The 15,581-nt window shown below is 40.8% G+C and overlaps 1 pseudogene; it reads right to left on the bottom strand.

The window, feature by feature from the left end:
• Positions 1-8,496, bottom strand: part of LOC129405849 (uncharacterized) — an 84,615-nt pseudogene extending 76,119 nt beyond the window's left edge.
• Positions 8,497-15,581: the final 7,085 nt, after the last annotated feature.

Here is a 15,581-nt window from a genome sequence, read left to right as displayed (position 1 = left end):
GTTCTCATAACACCAAACATTAGCCAAGTGACACAAATGCTGACTGACTTCGACCACGAGTGTGGAAAGGTTGGATTGCAGCTGAATCTCAACAAGATGATGTGCATGAAAAACAAACTGGTCCCTGAAGCTCCATTTGCTCTCAATGGAACAAACATCTCCAAATGCAGCAGCTATGTGTACCTGGGTCGAGAAATCAACACGAGGAACGACTTGGTGCCAGAATTGCACCGGAGGAAGAGAGCAGCGTGGAATGCATTCAAGAGCGTCGAAGTGGTGGTTAAGAGAATGAAGAACCTCCAACTCCAGGCACATCTTTTTGATTCCACCATTCTTCCTGCACTAACATATGCCTCAGAGACCTGGGCCCTACGCAAACAGGATGAGAATGCTATTAGGGTATCCCAAAGAGGAATCGAAAGAACTATGCTGGGAATATCATGTCTCACTCAAGTGAGAGAAGGAATCCGGAGTTCTGACCTTCATCAATGGTCAAAAATCAGGGATGCTGTCTCGTTTGCCAAGGCATCAAAAATCAGATGGGCCGGTCATGTAATTCAATTCAGAGATGACTGCTGGACTAGAGCTGTTACTGACTGGATTCCACGGGACATCAGAAGACCTTGTGGCCGCCCACCAACTAGATGGCCAGATTTCTTCATCAAATCTCTGAATGAATGATTTAAGGCTCTTCCTGTTCCCGGAGCAAGCAGATATCATTGGACTGCACTAGCTCGCGACAGAGACAAATAGAGACGTTACTGGCTCCTGCTCGAGCAAATCGAAGATCAATGGGACTACAAGTGATACAAGGGATACTGATTCCCATTTTGCATTGCTTGTAGAAATTTACTTCTTTGCTTCTAATAAGATTTTTGAACTCCCTTTTCTAAGACTATTTTTTTAAATTTGGTAAAATACACAACAAAATTCACTATCTTAACCATCAAGTGTATAATTCAGTGACTTTAAATACATGTTACTTACAAACAATGTTAGCCTGTGTCTCTTTTTTACTGTTTACAGAACTTTTATATCATTGCAGACAGGAATTTTCTTATTAAACTTATTAAAACAATACTTACTGAACTTATTAAACCATACTTATTAAACAATAACTCCCTACTATCCTTGTCCTGCCTTCACTCCCACAAAATTTCTCTTCTATTACCTGCCTCTATGAATTTGACACCTCCAGGAATGTTTAGTAAATCAAATTATATATATATATATATTTGTATCTGGGTTATTTTACTTATAGTGTAAAAATAACCACATAAAAATCATCCACATTATTATAGGTCAGTATTTTCTTAATTTTTAAAAAAATAATATTTTACTATAGTAAAAACAAATCTCACAATGGAAATGTTATTGGTGCCCAGTCGAGCAAATCAATGAACGGGACAAAGTGCTACAGTGCTAGAGTGTTTACGTGTCTATGTATATACCACATACTTTTAGACATTCATCTCTCTATGGAGAGGTGGGTTGTCTTCACCTTTGGCAACTATGAGTAATGCAGCTGTGAACACGACTGTGTGAATATCTGATGGAATTTCTGCTTTCAATTCTTCTGGGTTCATGCCTTCGAGTGGAATTCCTAGATCATATGGTAGTTCTATGCTTAGCTATTTTGGGAACTGCCAAACTGCTTTCTACAAAAGGCAATGCATAAGGTTTTAATTTCTCCACATTCTCCTTAATACATCTTATTGTCTGTTTAATTTTTTCTTTTAAGTTTTTATTTAATAATATCCTATTAGATGTGAAGGAATAGGATTTACTTGTTCCATTCCTTAATTTCAAATCTTTGTTTATGGCTGATTTTTTTCTTCTTGTAATTATACAGTACTTTTAATACTAATACTGATAACAATACATGTATAATAATAATTAGTTCTGTGGTATAATACTAAGTCTCATTGTCATTGCCTTTTCCTGTTCTCATCCCACTTTCTGTCCCTGAGATGAAAAACTCTTCCTCCTTTTTTCTCAAATAGAAACTTACTCCTCCAGCTTCTTTAATTGTTCCCTCTGGTTCGTTCCACACTTCCTAATCTTAGAAACCTCTTCCTGATCATCCAACCCAGAGCACAGGGAGCCTCATCTAGATAAATTCTGACTTTCTCATCTTGTCTGATCTCAAAGATGGCCTGCTTTTATTTTCCCTTCACAGCAAGCACATGGTCAGGGGCCCACACTCACTGCCCTGTACACATTTGCCCACAGCCTTCCCGGGGGACTATATTCGGTTTCACTTGGATTTAAGATCTGTCAGGTTCCTGTTTTGCGTATTGGAGCTACTTTTTAGATGTACCACATGAGTGATGCCCCTGATTTATTGAAGACCTTGAATGAATTGTCAAGATCCTTGACGATCAATCATAATTAGACAATTTCCAAAGTATAAACCATTCAGTCACAGCATATTCCTTTTTTCACATCATACTCATTGCACTCTATCGGCTTGCTTATGAACTTCACCAGAATTGTAAGCTCAACCTGATTCTTTACTTCCTTTCTTCCTCCTTTCATTTCTTCCTCCTTCTGAAATAATAAGTAAAACTTTAATTTAAGTATATTTAGTAGGATTACTATGGATGAACATAAGTTGAGTTTTAAATGATTTTTATCACTCAAAAATGTTTTGTCACTGTGAGGACTGGAGACATAGTACAGTAGGTAGGGCACTTGTCTTGTATGCAGCCAGTCCCATGATTTCCTTAGTCCCACCAGGAGTGATCCATGAGTACAGAGCTAGGTGTACACTACTACGAGATGTGGACTATCTCCCCCAAAAAAGTGTCACCATGAATGAAAGAAGAATCACAAAATCTTGTTATTGTCACCTTGGAAAATGGGTATCTTGAAAAACTCTTCCAGGAGCAAATTCAGAAGTACCTCAGGTTAAGAGACTAATACTTTGTATTCAGGTGTGTCAAGGATATACAGCCTTTAAATAAGTGGCCACCAGTGAGGCCCCACCTCCCTTAGAAGTTTGCTTAAATTTGGCCTATTATATTTTTTGTACTGAACTCCCAATCTTGTAATTCTGCCTACTAATTCAGTAGAAAGTTCACCAGAGTTATTCCAAGGTCAGGAGAATTGTCTCTATCCCATCTCGCAAAATTCATGATGCCTGTTGCAAGACCTCCTTTCTCTCCTTTATCTGTGTTCATCCAAAGATGGACAAACTTTAATTCCTCCAGCACCAGGCCTCTGCCTGCAGTATTGTCTGTTTGCTTTTTCATTTTGACAATATTGTGCTGATACATACTAAAGATAAAGGGAGTCTAAATTATAAAGAATTTGTTCTAATAACCATACAACTTTTCTAAGACTAATCATCCTTTCTCTGAAGTTGAATGTATTTTCAATAGGAATAGGAAGATGGCTTTTGTAAATTTGCCCCCCTGTCACACATATATACACTTTATTTGAAATTTCCCAGAGGACCTAATGCAATTTCTGAAGAATGTTCTTCTTTTTGCCAGGGAGTCACACCTGGCGATGCACAGTGATCACTCCTGGCTCTGCACTCAGGAGTTACCCCTGGCAGTGCTCAGGGGACCATATGGGATGCTGGGAATCGAACCCGGGTCAGCTGTGTGAAAGGCAAACACCCTATCCATTGTGCTACCACTCCAGCCCCAATTTCTGAAGAATTTTCTTAAACAAAACTTCAGTCTCTAGGGCACATGGCAGCTGGAGTTCCTCCCACCCGAAGGAGGTGGATTCTGTATTGGAGTCACAGTCCTAAAGGAACAGAGATACTGGAACTGATAAATTGGGCTAGATCAAAAATAATAATCCTTCCATACTTTGTCTTGCAGTACCTATCCTGTAGAAGTGGTAAATATCCTTTAACTGTTCTGCAGCAAGAAACAATAACACACACACACACACACACACACACACACACTTGCACAACCCTTTCCTCTAGCTTTTTACTTTTTCTTGCCACTGCCATCCCATTGCTCATTGATTTGTTCGAGCGGGCACCAGTAACATCTCTCATTGAAAGACTTGTTGTTACTGTTTTTGGCATATCCAATACGCACAGGTAGTTTGCCAGGCTCTGCCACACAAGCTTGATGCTCTTGGTAGTATCAAGAGGGGCGGAGGAATTTTAAAATTCAATTTTAGGCATTGTGACTTACAATATTGATATGGTTTTATGCAAAACTCTTTCCAATGCCATACCCGCCAGCTGTGTTTTCTTCCCTGCACTCTATCCCAGTGACTCCCCACTCCCATCGTGTGCCACCATACACCCAGGTAGGATATGCTTTCTATTAAAGACAAGTTCTCAGTTTCTGTTGCACTTGAATATGTTTTGTTTCTTTACTGTAAATTTACTTGCCACATGTGAGGGAGGTTATTCTTTTTCTGTTCATCTCCTCCTGACTAAAAGTCACTCCGACTCAGGTTGATACTCTACATATCTATGTAGTCACAAAACTATCAATATTTTTTCCTCCTTGCTGAGTATTATTCCATTGTGTATATTTACCACAATTGTAATATTACATTGTGTATATTTGCACAATTTCCACAGTGTGTTTATCCAGTCCTCCACTCCTGGATACTTGAGGTTCATCCAGATTGTGCTATTCTGAATACTGGTGCAATGATCATAGGTTTGCAAATTTCTCAAGAGAGTTGTGGGGCCATTGGGGCAAATGCTAGAAAATGGAATTTCTGGATTCCATGAAACACCAATTCTAAGGAAGAGAAATCCAAGGTCTAGAAATTTAATTTATAAAAAATACAAAGAAAAAATGGATTATTTTTTATTTTCCTAAATATAGTCCCTGTTTTTCTCAAGGACTTCAATTTGTTTTTCAGAAACCAAACTTTTGTTTTCTAATAGATGATGTAGAACTATCAAGGCCCATTTACTTTTATAAATATTTCCTGAAATAGAGAGAAAGGCTAATTATTTAAGCATTTTCCTCAAATTCAAAGTTTTCATGCCGTGGTACAAAGTTTTTTCCCTTCTTATAAAGTCCATTGAAACAGTATTTGGTTTTCAGATTCATAGCAGACTACCATTGACTTTACTATGAAGCAACTAAAGCTTGAACTTTAAACTTCACCAATATTAACTCCAAATGAGCATCTTTTACCTAACTTTAAACTTACAGTTTTGTATTCCCTTCTAAAAGAAACCCTTTAATATTCTGAACTTCAGGATCCACAAACCCCTTGTGCTAATGTGATTCCAAGGTAATACATTTTGTTTCACAAGCAAGATGACTATCTTTCCCATCCTTGATTAGTGTATCTTAAGTCCCACAGTGTTTATTCTACTCCATCATTCTCATTGTCTGCACCTGGCTGGTAGCTATAACTTACCAAAGAAGCTTGTGGATCTCATTGTATAAAATCAATGACAAACCAGTGCAATGAGAGAGAGAGTATACATAAAGATTCATTTGAACAGAATAGTGATGCATTGATTTTAACATAATGAACCAATCAAACATATAAACACAGGCCTAAATTGGCCAAGACCTATTAATATGTTAAAACCCACCAGGCACCATTCCTTCTGAGCTAATTTTCTAACAAATTTTTGTTACTGAGGGTCAGTATCGATGTAGGTGACAGCATGAGCCAGCACACATAACAGTGTGGTGCTACCATGGAGAAGATCATTCGAAGTTCACTTATATCAATTGGTTGCTCATTGATTTGCTCAAGCGGGCACCAGTAACGTCTCCATTTGTCCCTGTTATGTGCTAGTGTAGTCCAATGGTGTCTGCTTGCTCCAAGAACACAAAGAGCTTCAAATCGTTCATTCAGGGTCTTGATGAAGAAGTCTGACCATCTCATAGGTGAGAGACCATGCAGTCTTTTGACATCTCAAGGAATCCAGGTGGTAACAGCTTCACTCCAGATGTCATCTCCAAATCACATTACATGTCTGGCCCATCTTATTTTCGACACCTTGGCAAACGAGTCAGCGTCCCTGATTCTTGATTGTTGATGGATGTCAGAACTCCAGATTCCTTCTCTCACTTGAGTGAAACGTGATACTCCAAGCATAGATCTTTCGATTCCTCTTTGAGATACCCGAATAGTGTTCTTATCCTGTTTACATAGGGCCCAGGTCTCTGATGCATTTGTTAATGCAGGAAGAACAGTAGAGTAGAAAAGATATGCCCAGAGCCAGAGGTTCTTCTCCTCTTGACAACTTCTTTGACTCTCTTGAAGGTGTTCCATACTGCTCTCTTTCTCCTGTACAGCTCAGCTGCCAGGTCGTTTGTCATGTTGAGTTCTCGACCAAGGTACACTAACTGTTACATTCGGAGATGTTCATCTGGTTGAGAGCAAATGGAATGTCAGGAACTAGTCCGTTTCTCATGAACATTGTTTTCATGACATTCAGTTGTAGGCCAACCTTTCCACACTCATGGTCGAAGTTGGCCAGCATTTGTGCCACTTGGCTAATGTTTGGTGTTATTAGAACGATGTCATCAGCGAAGCAGAGGTGATGTAGTTGTCAACTGTCTGTCTTCAATCCCATTCCTTCCCATTCCAGTAGTAGCATGATGTTCTCGAGGGTGGCACTGAAGAGTTTCAGTGCAATGGTATCACCCTGCCGCACCCCTTTCTTTATGTCGATGATCACTTCTTTGTATAATCATGAAATCCTGGTGCTGAATTCATAACACAGTTCACAGAGGATCCTGATGTACTGAATTTGAATGCCCTGTTTGGGTAGGGCTTCAGTGACTGCTTCAGTCTCAACAGAATCAAAGGCGTTCTTTAAATCACTGAATGTTAGACAGAGCGGCATCTTGAACTCTCGCAGAATCTTAATGTGCTTGGTCACTGTGTGGATATGGCTGATGGTGCTGAATCCTTTTTGGAACCCTGCTTGCTTGCATGGTTGGCCTTCATCTAGTTTTCTGCCAACCCTATTCAGGATGACTGAGTGAACAACAATCTGACAGTCAACAGGCAGATTGGGCGATAGTTGCCAATATTGTGAATGTCTTCCTTCTTGTACAACAGAACTGTCCTGCTGGTTTTCTATTGGGATGAAATGTGCATTTAGACAGGTAGTGTGTGAAGAGCTGAGCCAGTGTACTGGTGAGTACTGGCGGCAGATTCTTCAGGTGTTATCTGGACTGGGTGCCATATACTTCTTTACCGACGAAATGGCATGTTGGATATAGGAAGGGAGAACGCTGGGAATGACATATCCATCCTGTAGAATTTGGTATGTGGACAGGTGGACATGGCTATTGAAGAGATCCCAGTAGAAGTTGTGGATAACCTTTTTCATTGTCTTTCTGGAAGATGTGATAGATCCATCAGGACATCAGAGGGCAGTCATCTTGGTCTTACATTTGGCAAAGGATAGGCAGGCATTGTGAATATTTTTCCCGGCTTCTCCTGCATTGGCGAACACTACTCTTCTTCTCTCTTTGAGGTCTTCCTTTATCACTTCTCTGCACTGCTTTGCAAGCTTGGACATTAGCTTGTGATTGCTTGAGGCTTGCGCCAAGCCACATTGGTAAATGAGCTTGAGAGTTTCTGAAGACAGGCATCTTTTTGTGGCTTTCTCTCAGTGTTCCTCGCACAATCATGGAGGTGCTGAACCAGGTGATCGTATTCCTCATTGTTGTCCTCAATGACAACATCTTCCCATGTTGCCGCAATAGTGCCATAGAGCTCCCAGTTGGTGGTCATTCTAGGAGTTCTCTTCTTAAACTTTGCAGCCCTTTCTTCCTATTCCATGAAGTAGAATTTCTCATTAAGGAGATGCTGGTCTGATCGTGTTTGGAATTTTGGGACAACAGCGACACTCATTGGTTAGGCAAAACCGTCGAGTGAATATAATATGGTCAATTTCATTGTGGAACAGTTCACTGGGAAACTCCCATGTCCAACGTTCATATCTGGCCTTCTGGAACTGTGAGTTACCATGGATGGTCTTGGTCAACATGATGAACTCAGTCTCTCACTCTGTTCGTTCCATTCTAGGCCCTGCGTCCTGAAGTGGAGTTCTTCAGGTGACCTTCTAGGTCCTATCTTGGCATTAAAATCACCGACAATGACCTTGTAGAAGGTGTGGTCTTCTTTATAGAACTTCTCCAGCTCCATGTAGAACTTCTCAATTTCTTCTTAATCAGAGCTGGATGTTGGTGCATAGACCATGAAGATAGAAACTGCCAGCAATGAGCCACATCTATTCAAATGTAAGCATCCGATTCGGGTTGTTATGCATTTGAATGAATCATTGCTCATGGCCAAGTTTGTCTTGACAAGGACATTGACACCACCGACGCCTCAACTGTTGCATGTTCTGAGGAACAGTTCTTCTCCAATGTCGAAAACGGCGTGATGTGATCGATGCCTTCTTGTTTTGGTCAATCCAATGACAATGACATTGTACTTGATCTTCTGGGCTTGCACCATCAAGTCCTTGATGGATGCTTCTGATGCCAGTGTACGTGCATTAAAAGTGCAGACATTCATTTTAGTCGTTCTTCATTTTGGCAGCCTAGTTCGGCCCTCAGATTTTAGCAGCCTCTCCTTGCTTGTCCTTCTCAATGCTGCCGTATTGGGGACTCTTCCAGAGTCAGTGGAATTAGGCCCATTTTTGTTACTGTTTTTGGCATATCAAATATGCCACAGGTAGCTTGCTAGGCTCTGCCGTGCTGGTAGCAAGAGCTGGTCCCTCCCTACTCACTTATCTACTGTAGCTGGTCCCTCCCTAATCCCCACTTATCTACTGACAGTAGATATCTGAAGCTTATGTATATAAATTAATGAAATAATGCTTTGCTTATTTAGGTATAGACATTAACTGGATTATCTGCTTTGATTGTTCATTTATGAACATACAAAGACATAATCAACGCAGCACTCATATGATGAATTGAGTACCCTCTCCAACCATGTGCATTTGGGAACTACTTGAGACATGTACATGCAAAGAAATTTATTTATACTCACTGGTTTAGAGTACAAGAAACCTAAAGAGAAAAAAATGGGGAGATAAGACTTGAAAAAAAAAGGACATAATTTCTGGGTTTTTTTAATTTATTTTTTATTGTAGAAAGTTACAAATTTACAAAGTTTTCAGGTTTAAATCTCAGTTATACAATGCTCGAATACCCATCCCTTCACCAGTGCTCATATTCCACCACCAAGAATCCCAGTATAGCTCCACCCCGCCCCCTTACACCCCAAACCCCCCCACGCCCCTAGCCCCCCCACCCTAAGCCCCCCCCCGCCTGTGTAACTAATAAATTTCACTTTACTTTCACTTTGATTGCATACAATATTTCAACAAAACTCACTATTCTTGTTTGGAGAGTCTCTCCCCTAAAGTCAGACCTGCTGAAAAGGAAGCATTAGATAATTTGTTTTCCATTGCTGAGGATGAAGAAGTATGAGGTCGAGTGACCACACTTAGCGGCCTCTCAGTTTTGGGTTTCTGTAATTTAGTATTTTAGTAACTAAGTCCAGAGAGATATCTGCCAGAAGTTGCATCGTTGCCAACTTGTACTTCTCAGTTACATTATAATCCACATATGAGTGCAATCTTTCTATGTCTGTCTCTTTCTTTCTGACTCATTTCACTCAACATGATACTTTCCATGTTGATCCACTTGTATGCAAATTTCATGACTTCATGTTTCCTGACAGCTACATAGTATTCCATTGTGTAAATATACCAGAGTTTCTTTAGCCAATCATCTGTTTTCGGGCACTCTGGTTTTTTCCATATTGTGGCTATTGTGAACAGAGCGGCAATGAACATGGAAATGCAGATGTCATCTCTACTATACCTTTTTGCCTCTCCGGGATATATTCCCAGGAGTGGTATTGCTGGATCAAATGGGAGCTCAATTTCTAACTTTTTGAGAATCGTCCATATTGTTTTCCAAAAGGGCTGAACCAGTCGGCATTCCCACCAGCAGTAAAGGAGAGTCCCTTTCTCCCCACATCCACGCAAACACCGGTTGCTTTTGTTCTTTGGGATGTGGGCCAGTCTCTGTGGTGTGAGATGATATCTCATTGTTGTTTTGATCTGCATCTCCCTGATGATTAGTGATGTTGAACATTTTCTCATGTGCTTCTTAGCTATTCGGATTTCTTCTTTGGAAAAGTTTCTGTTCATTTCATCAGCCCATTTTTTGATCGGGTTGGCAGTTTTCTTCTTGTGGAGTTCAACCAGTGCATTGTATATCCTTGTTATCAACCCTTTATCGGATGGGTAGTGCATAAATATCCTTTCCCATTCTGTAGACTGTCTTTGTATTTTGGTCACTGCTTCTTTTGAGTTGCAGAAGCTTCTTAGTTTGAGATAGTCCCATTTATTTATCTTTGTTTTCACTAGCTTAGTCAGTGGCGTGTCAGCTTTGAAGATACCTTTGGCTTCAATGTCGTGGAGGGTTTTGCCGACCTTATCTTCAATGTACCTTAGGGATTCTGGTCTGATGTTGAGGTCTTTAATCCAGTTTGATCTGATTTTTGTACATGGTGATAGATGGAGGTCTAAGCCCATTTTTTTGGATGTAGCCATCCAGTTTTGCCAGCACAATTTGTTAAACATGCTTTCCTTGCTCCACTTCACATTTCTTGCTCCCTTATCAAAGATTAGATGATCATATATTTGGGGGTGTATGTCAGAGTATTCAACCCTGTTCCATTGGTCTGCCGCTCTGCCTTTGTTCCAGTACCATGCTGTTTTAATGACTACCGCTTTGTAGTAGAGTTGGAAGTTGGGGAGGTTGATTCCTCCCATTTTCTTTTTCCCAAGGATTGCTTTAGCTATTCGTGGGGGCTTATTGTTCCATATGAATTTCAGGAGCGCTTGCTCCATTTCTTTGAAGAATGTCAAGGGTATCCCTATAGGGATCGCATTGAATTTGTACAATGCTTTGGGGAGAATTGCCATTTTGACAATATTAATTCTTCCAATCCATGAGCAGGGGATGTCTTTCCATTTCCTCGTGTCCTCTTTTATTTCCTGAAGTAGTGTTTTATAGTTTGCATTATACAAGTCCTTTACCTCCTTTGTTAAGCTGATTCCGAGGTATTTGATTTTTTGAGGCGCAATTGTGAATGGGATTGCTTTTCTCAGGTCACTTTCTTCTCTCTCATTATTTGCATATAGGAAAGCCATGGACATTTGGGTATTGATTCTATAGCCTGCAACTTTACTGTACGAGTCTATTGTTTCTAGGAGTTTCTTGGTAGAGGTTTTAGGGTTCTCTAAGTATAGTATCATATCATCTGCGAGTAGTGAGAGCTTGATTTCTTCCTTTCCTACCTGAATGCCCTTAATATCTTTTTCTTGCCTAATCGCTATTGCAAGTACTTCCAGTACTATATTGAACAGAAGTGGAGAGAGTGGGCATCCTTGTCTCGTCCCTGTTCTCAGAGGGAAGGCTCTTAGTTTTTCCCCATTGAGGACAATGCTTGCCATAGGCTTGTGATAAACGGCTTTGACTATATTGAGGAAGGTCCCTTCTATACCCATTTTGGCTAGTGTTTTCATCATAAACGGATGCTGGGTCTTGTCAAATGCTTTCTCTGCATCTATTGATATGATTATATGATTTTTATCTTTTCTTTTGTTGATATGGTGGATTATGTTGATTGATTTCGGATGTTAAACCATCCTTGCATCCCCGGGATGAATCCCACTTGGTCGTGGTGTATGATCTTTTTGATGAGTTGTTGAATTCTATTTGATAATATTTTGTTGAGAATTTTTGCATCTGTGTTCATCAGGGATATTGGCCTGTAGTTTTCTTTTTTTGTGGTGTCTTTGTTTGCTTTTGGTATTAGGGAGATATGAGCCTCATAGAAACTGTTAGGGAGGGTTTCTGTTTCTTCAATTTCCTGGAAGAGCTTGAGAAGGACTGGCAAAAGGTCCTCTTTAAATGTTTGGAAGAACTCACTAGTGAATCCGTCTGGACCTGGGCTTTTGTTTTTGGGGAGACTTTTGATTACCATTTCAATTTCCTTGATGTTAATTGGACTATTCAGGTACTCCAGGTCTTCTTGGTTCAGCCTTGGGAGATTATAGGAGTCGAGGAATTTATCCATTTCTTCTAGATTCTCTTGTTTCGTGGCATAGAGATTTTCAAAGTAGTCTCTGATGATCTTTTGAATTTCATTGGTTTCTGTTGTGATGTCCCCCTTTTCATTTCTGATTCGGCTTATAAGGGTTATCTCTCTCTCTTTCTTTGTGAGTCTTGCTAGTGGTTTATCAATCTTGTTTATTTTCTCGAAGAACCAGCTCTTGGTTTCATTGATCTTCCGGATTGTCTTTTGGGTTTCCATGTCATTAATTTCTGCTCTAAGTTTTATTATCTCTTTCCTTCTGCCTGGTTTTGGCTCCTTTTGTTGGTCCTTTTCTAAGGTCTTGAGCTGTGAAGTCAAGTTATTTATGTGGGCCCTTTCTTCCTTCCTGATATATGCTTGCAAAGCTATAAATTTTCCCCTTAAAACGGCTTTAGCTGCGTCCCATAGGTTCTGGTAGCTCGTGTCTTCATTCTCATTTGTTTCTAGGTACCTTTTGATTTCTTCCTTGATTCCTTCCTGACCCACTCATTGTTCAATATCGAGCTATTTAATTTCCAGGTGTTTGATTTGGTTTCTGCATCTGTCCACAGTTAAGTTTTATCTTCAGTGCATCATGGTCTGAAAAGATAGCTGGTACAATGTCTATCTTGTTGATTCTGTTGAGGTATGTTGTGTGGCCCAGCGCATGGTCTATTCTGGAAAATGTTCCATGTGCACTGGAAAAGAATGTGTATTCCTTTTTTTGGGGATATAAAGCCCTGTATAGATCTATTAGCCCTCTCTCTTCTATTTCTTCCTTCAAAGCCAGTATTTCATTGGTGAGTTTTAATCTTCTAGATCTGTCCAGAGGAGACAGTGCGGTGTTGAAGTCTCCAACTACTATTGTGTTGCTCGAGATGTCCTTCTCGAGGTCTCTTAGCAGCTGTTGTAGGTATTTAGCTGGTCCCTCATTGGGTGCGTAGACATTTAGGAGTGTGATTTCTTCCTGATGTACACATCCCTTGATTAATAAAAAGTGGCCTTCACTATCCCTTCTAATCTTTTTCAACCTGAAGTCTATGTTGTCCAATACTAGTAAAGCCACCCCGGCTTTCTTGAGGGAGTTGTTTGCTTGCAGGATTGTTTTCCATCCTTTGACTTTGAGTCTGTGTTTGTTCTGGCTATTCAGATGTGTTTCTTGCAGGCAACAGAATGTTGGGTTGAGTCTCTGAATCCATTTTGCCAGTCTGTGTCTCTTAATTGGTGAATTCAGACCATTGACATTAAGGGAGATTATTATTATGGGATTTTGTGCCGTCTTTGTGCAAGGGTTTGTTGTGCTTGTAGGGGTTGTTCTTGTCTTACAATAGCCCCTTTAGTGCTTCTTTTAGGTTTGGTTTTGAGTCTATGAAGTTCCTGAGCTGTTGTTTATCCCCAAAGTAGTGTATGATTCCTTCTAGTTTGAATGAGAGTTTAGCCGGATAAAGTATTCTTGGTGAAGCGTTGATTTCATTGAGATTTTTCACTATATCCCACCATTGCCTTCGAGCTTGGAGGGTTTCCTCTGATAGATCTGCTGTGAGCCTAAGGGGTGCTCCTTTGTATGCGATTTCCTTCTTGGACCTTGCTGCTTGGAGTATTGTGTCTCTCTGGAAGATGTCCATCATTGTAACTATGATATGTCTTGGGGTTTTTCTGTTAGGATCTCTTTTAGCTGGCACTCTTCGGGCGCCTTGAATCTGGATGCCCGCATTGTCCAGCTGTGGGAAGTTTTCCACAATGATTTGTTTGACTGTGTCTTTTTCATTGGGGTTGGTTCCCTGTGGTTCTGGTAGTCCAATGATTCTAATGTTGTTCCTCTTGAATTCATCCTCTAGGACTCTGATTCTGGCTAGAGCTATTTTGAGGTCTCTTGCCATGGTTTGATGTTGCCTGTAGGCCTCTTGCAGCTCATCTTCAAGCATACTGATTCTGTCTTCGGCTGCAGTCATCCTATTGTTGAGGGCAGCCAGAGAGTTTTTGATTTCATGTATGGAATCCTTCATTTCTTTTTGAAGGTTTTTTATTTCTGCTCTCATTTCTTCCCGTATTTTGTCGGCTGTCTGTTGTATTGTTTCCGCCAGGTCTTCCTTGAAGTTGTCCATCTTTGCATTGAGTTCATTGAACATGTTGAGGATTTCAAGTCTGAATTCTTTCTCAGAGAGGTCAAGTTTGTAGGAAACGCCCATTGAGGTTTCCAGACTCCTTTGATCGTCCTCTGGTTGCAATGGGGATTTTCGCTGTTTCTTCATGTTGTTTTGTGGTGATATGAAAGAGGGCCCTTGATGATGAGTGTCCCTGTTTCCTTTTGTTGCGAAAAAGGATTGTGGATAGGCTCAGTTAATAGTGGTTGGCTTTTAACTTGCCGGTTGTAGAACCTGGTCTCCTACTGAGATGTTTCCTTCAGTTCTTATGTGAAGTCTTGTGTTTTATTGTCCTACTGCTTGCGACTAGCTAGGATGTTAGTCTTGGATAGGATGTTGAGGAAACTACTTGCCGCCGCGTGAGCTTTGGCCACCTGCAATGAGGCCACGCCCACTTTTCTTAGACCACGCCCCTGGTGGTTAGGCCACGCCCCTTTCCCACAACTCGACAGCGGTCAATGTGCTGGGGGTGGCGTGCCGGCCACTCGGCCGGCAGTCCCGAGGGGAGGAAAGCCCGGGGTGCTCAGGGCCGTGGAGCAGGCTGGGTCCGGAAGGGCGGGTCGAGGGAGCGTCACAGACCTTTGCTGGAAGACAGGACGGCGGCGGCGCTTGGGGTCGGCGTGCCGGCCACTCGGCCGGCAGTCCGGAGGGGAGGGAAGCCCGGGGTGCTCCATTTCTGGGGTTTTAAATGACGTCTTTCTCTTTTGTTCTTGTTGTTGTTTCTTGTTTTTTTGGTTTTTTTTTTTTTACAGTAAGGATTTTCAGTCCTGTGACTGAAATATAAGTGGTAAAAGGTACCTAGATTTTTTTTAAGATCACGTAAATATCTTCTAATTTGTTTTATTTTTATTTAAAAATAGGTGCAATATGGAATTAAAATTTTAGAATTGTGCCACACATTCTATTATGTTTGCAGGGTTCTTAGAGTACTTCTTGGTATACGATGAATATAATAAATATTAGTCATCTTTGATATTAATATTATTTACAACTTCTCAGTATTTACCCTCCTGGTGAGGTGGGAAGAATATTTTACCACCAGCATAGCATTTTTTGTGTGGGCTGGGTGGAATTTTGCCTATCCTCCAGGAAAAATCATGTGAAATAACTGAAAACTCACTTACCTCTACATCTACTATGTTACAGCCAAGTGGGTATCTGTGGGGTTCACAGTGTTGTGTGAATCATAATAAATGTCCCCAAATGTAACCTGATCCTGGCCCCTCACTGAGCTTCCATTAACTTTACTTCACCTCAGAAAGACCTTCCTGGGAAATGTGGTTTTGGAAATGTTGGAGGAATTTGTCACCAGGGACCTCTTTAGTTTCAGAACCCAAGTGGAATAACCAGGGCAGG

Source organism: Sorex araneus, chromosome 6 (genome assembly GCF_027595985.1).
Source record: "Sorex araneus isolate mSorAra2 chromosome 6, mSorAra2.pri, whole genome shotgun sequence".
NCBI classification, from domain to species: domain Eukaryota; kingdom Metazoa; phylum Chordata; class Mammalia; order Eulipotyphla; family Soricidae; genus Sorex; species Sorex araneus.
This window is presented reverse-complemented; position numbering and strand designations above follow the sequence as displayed.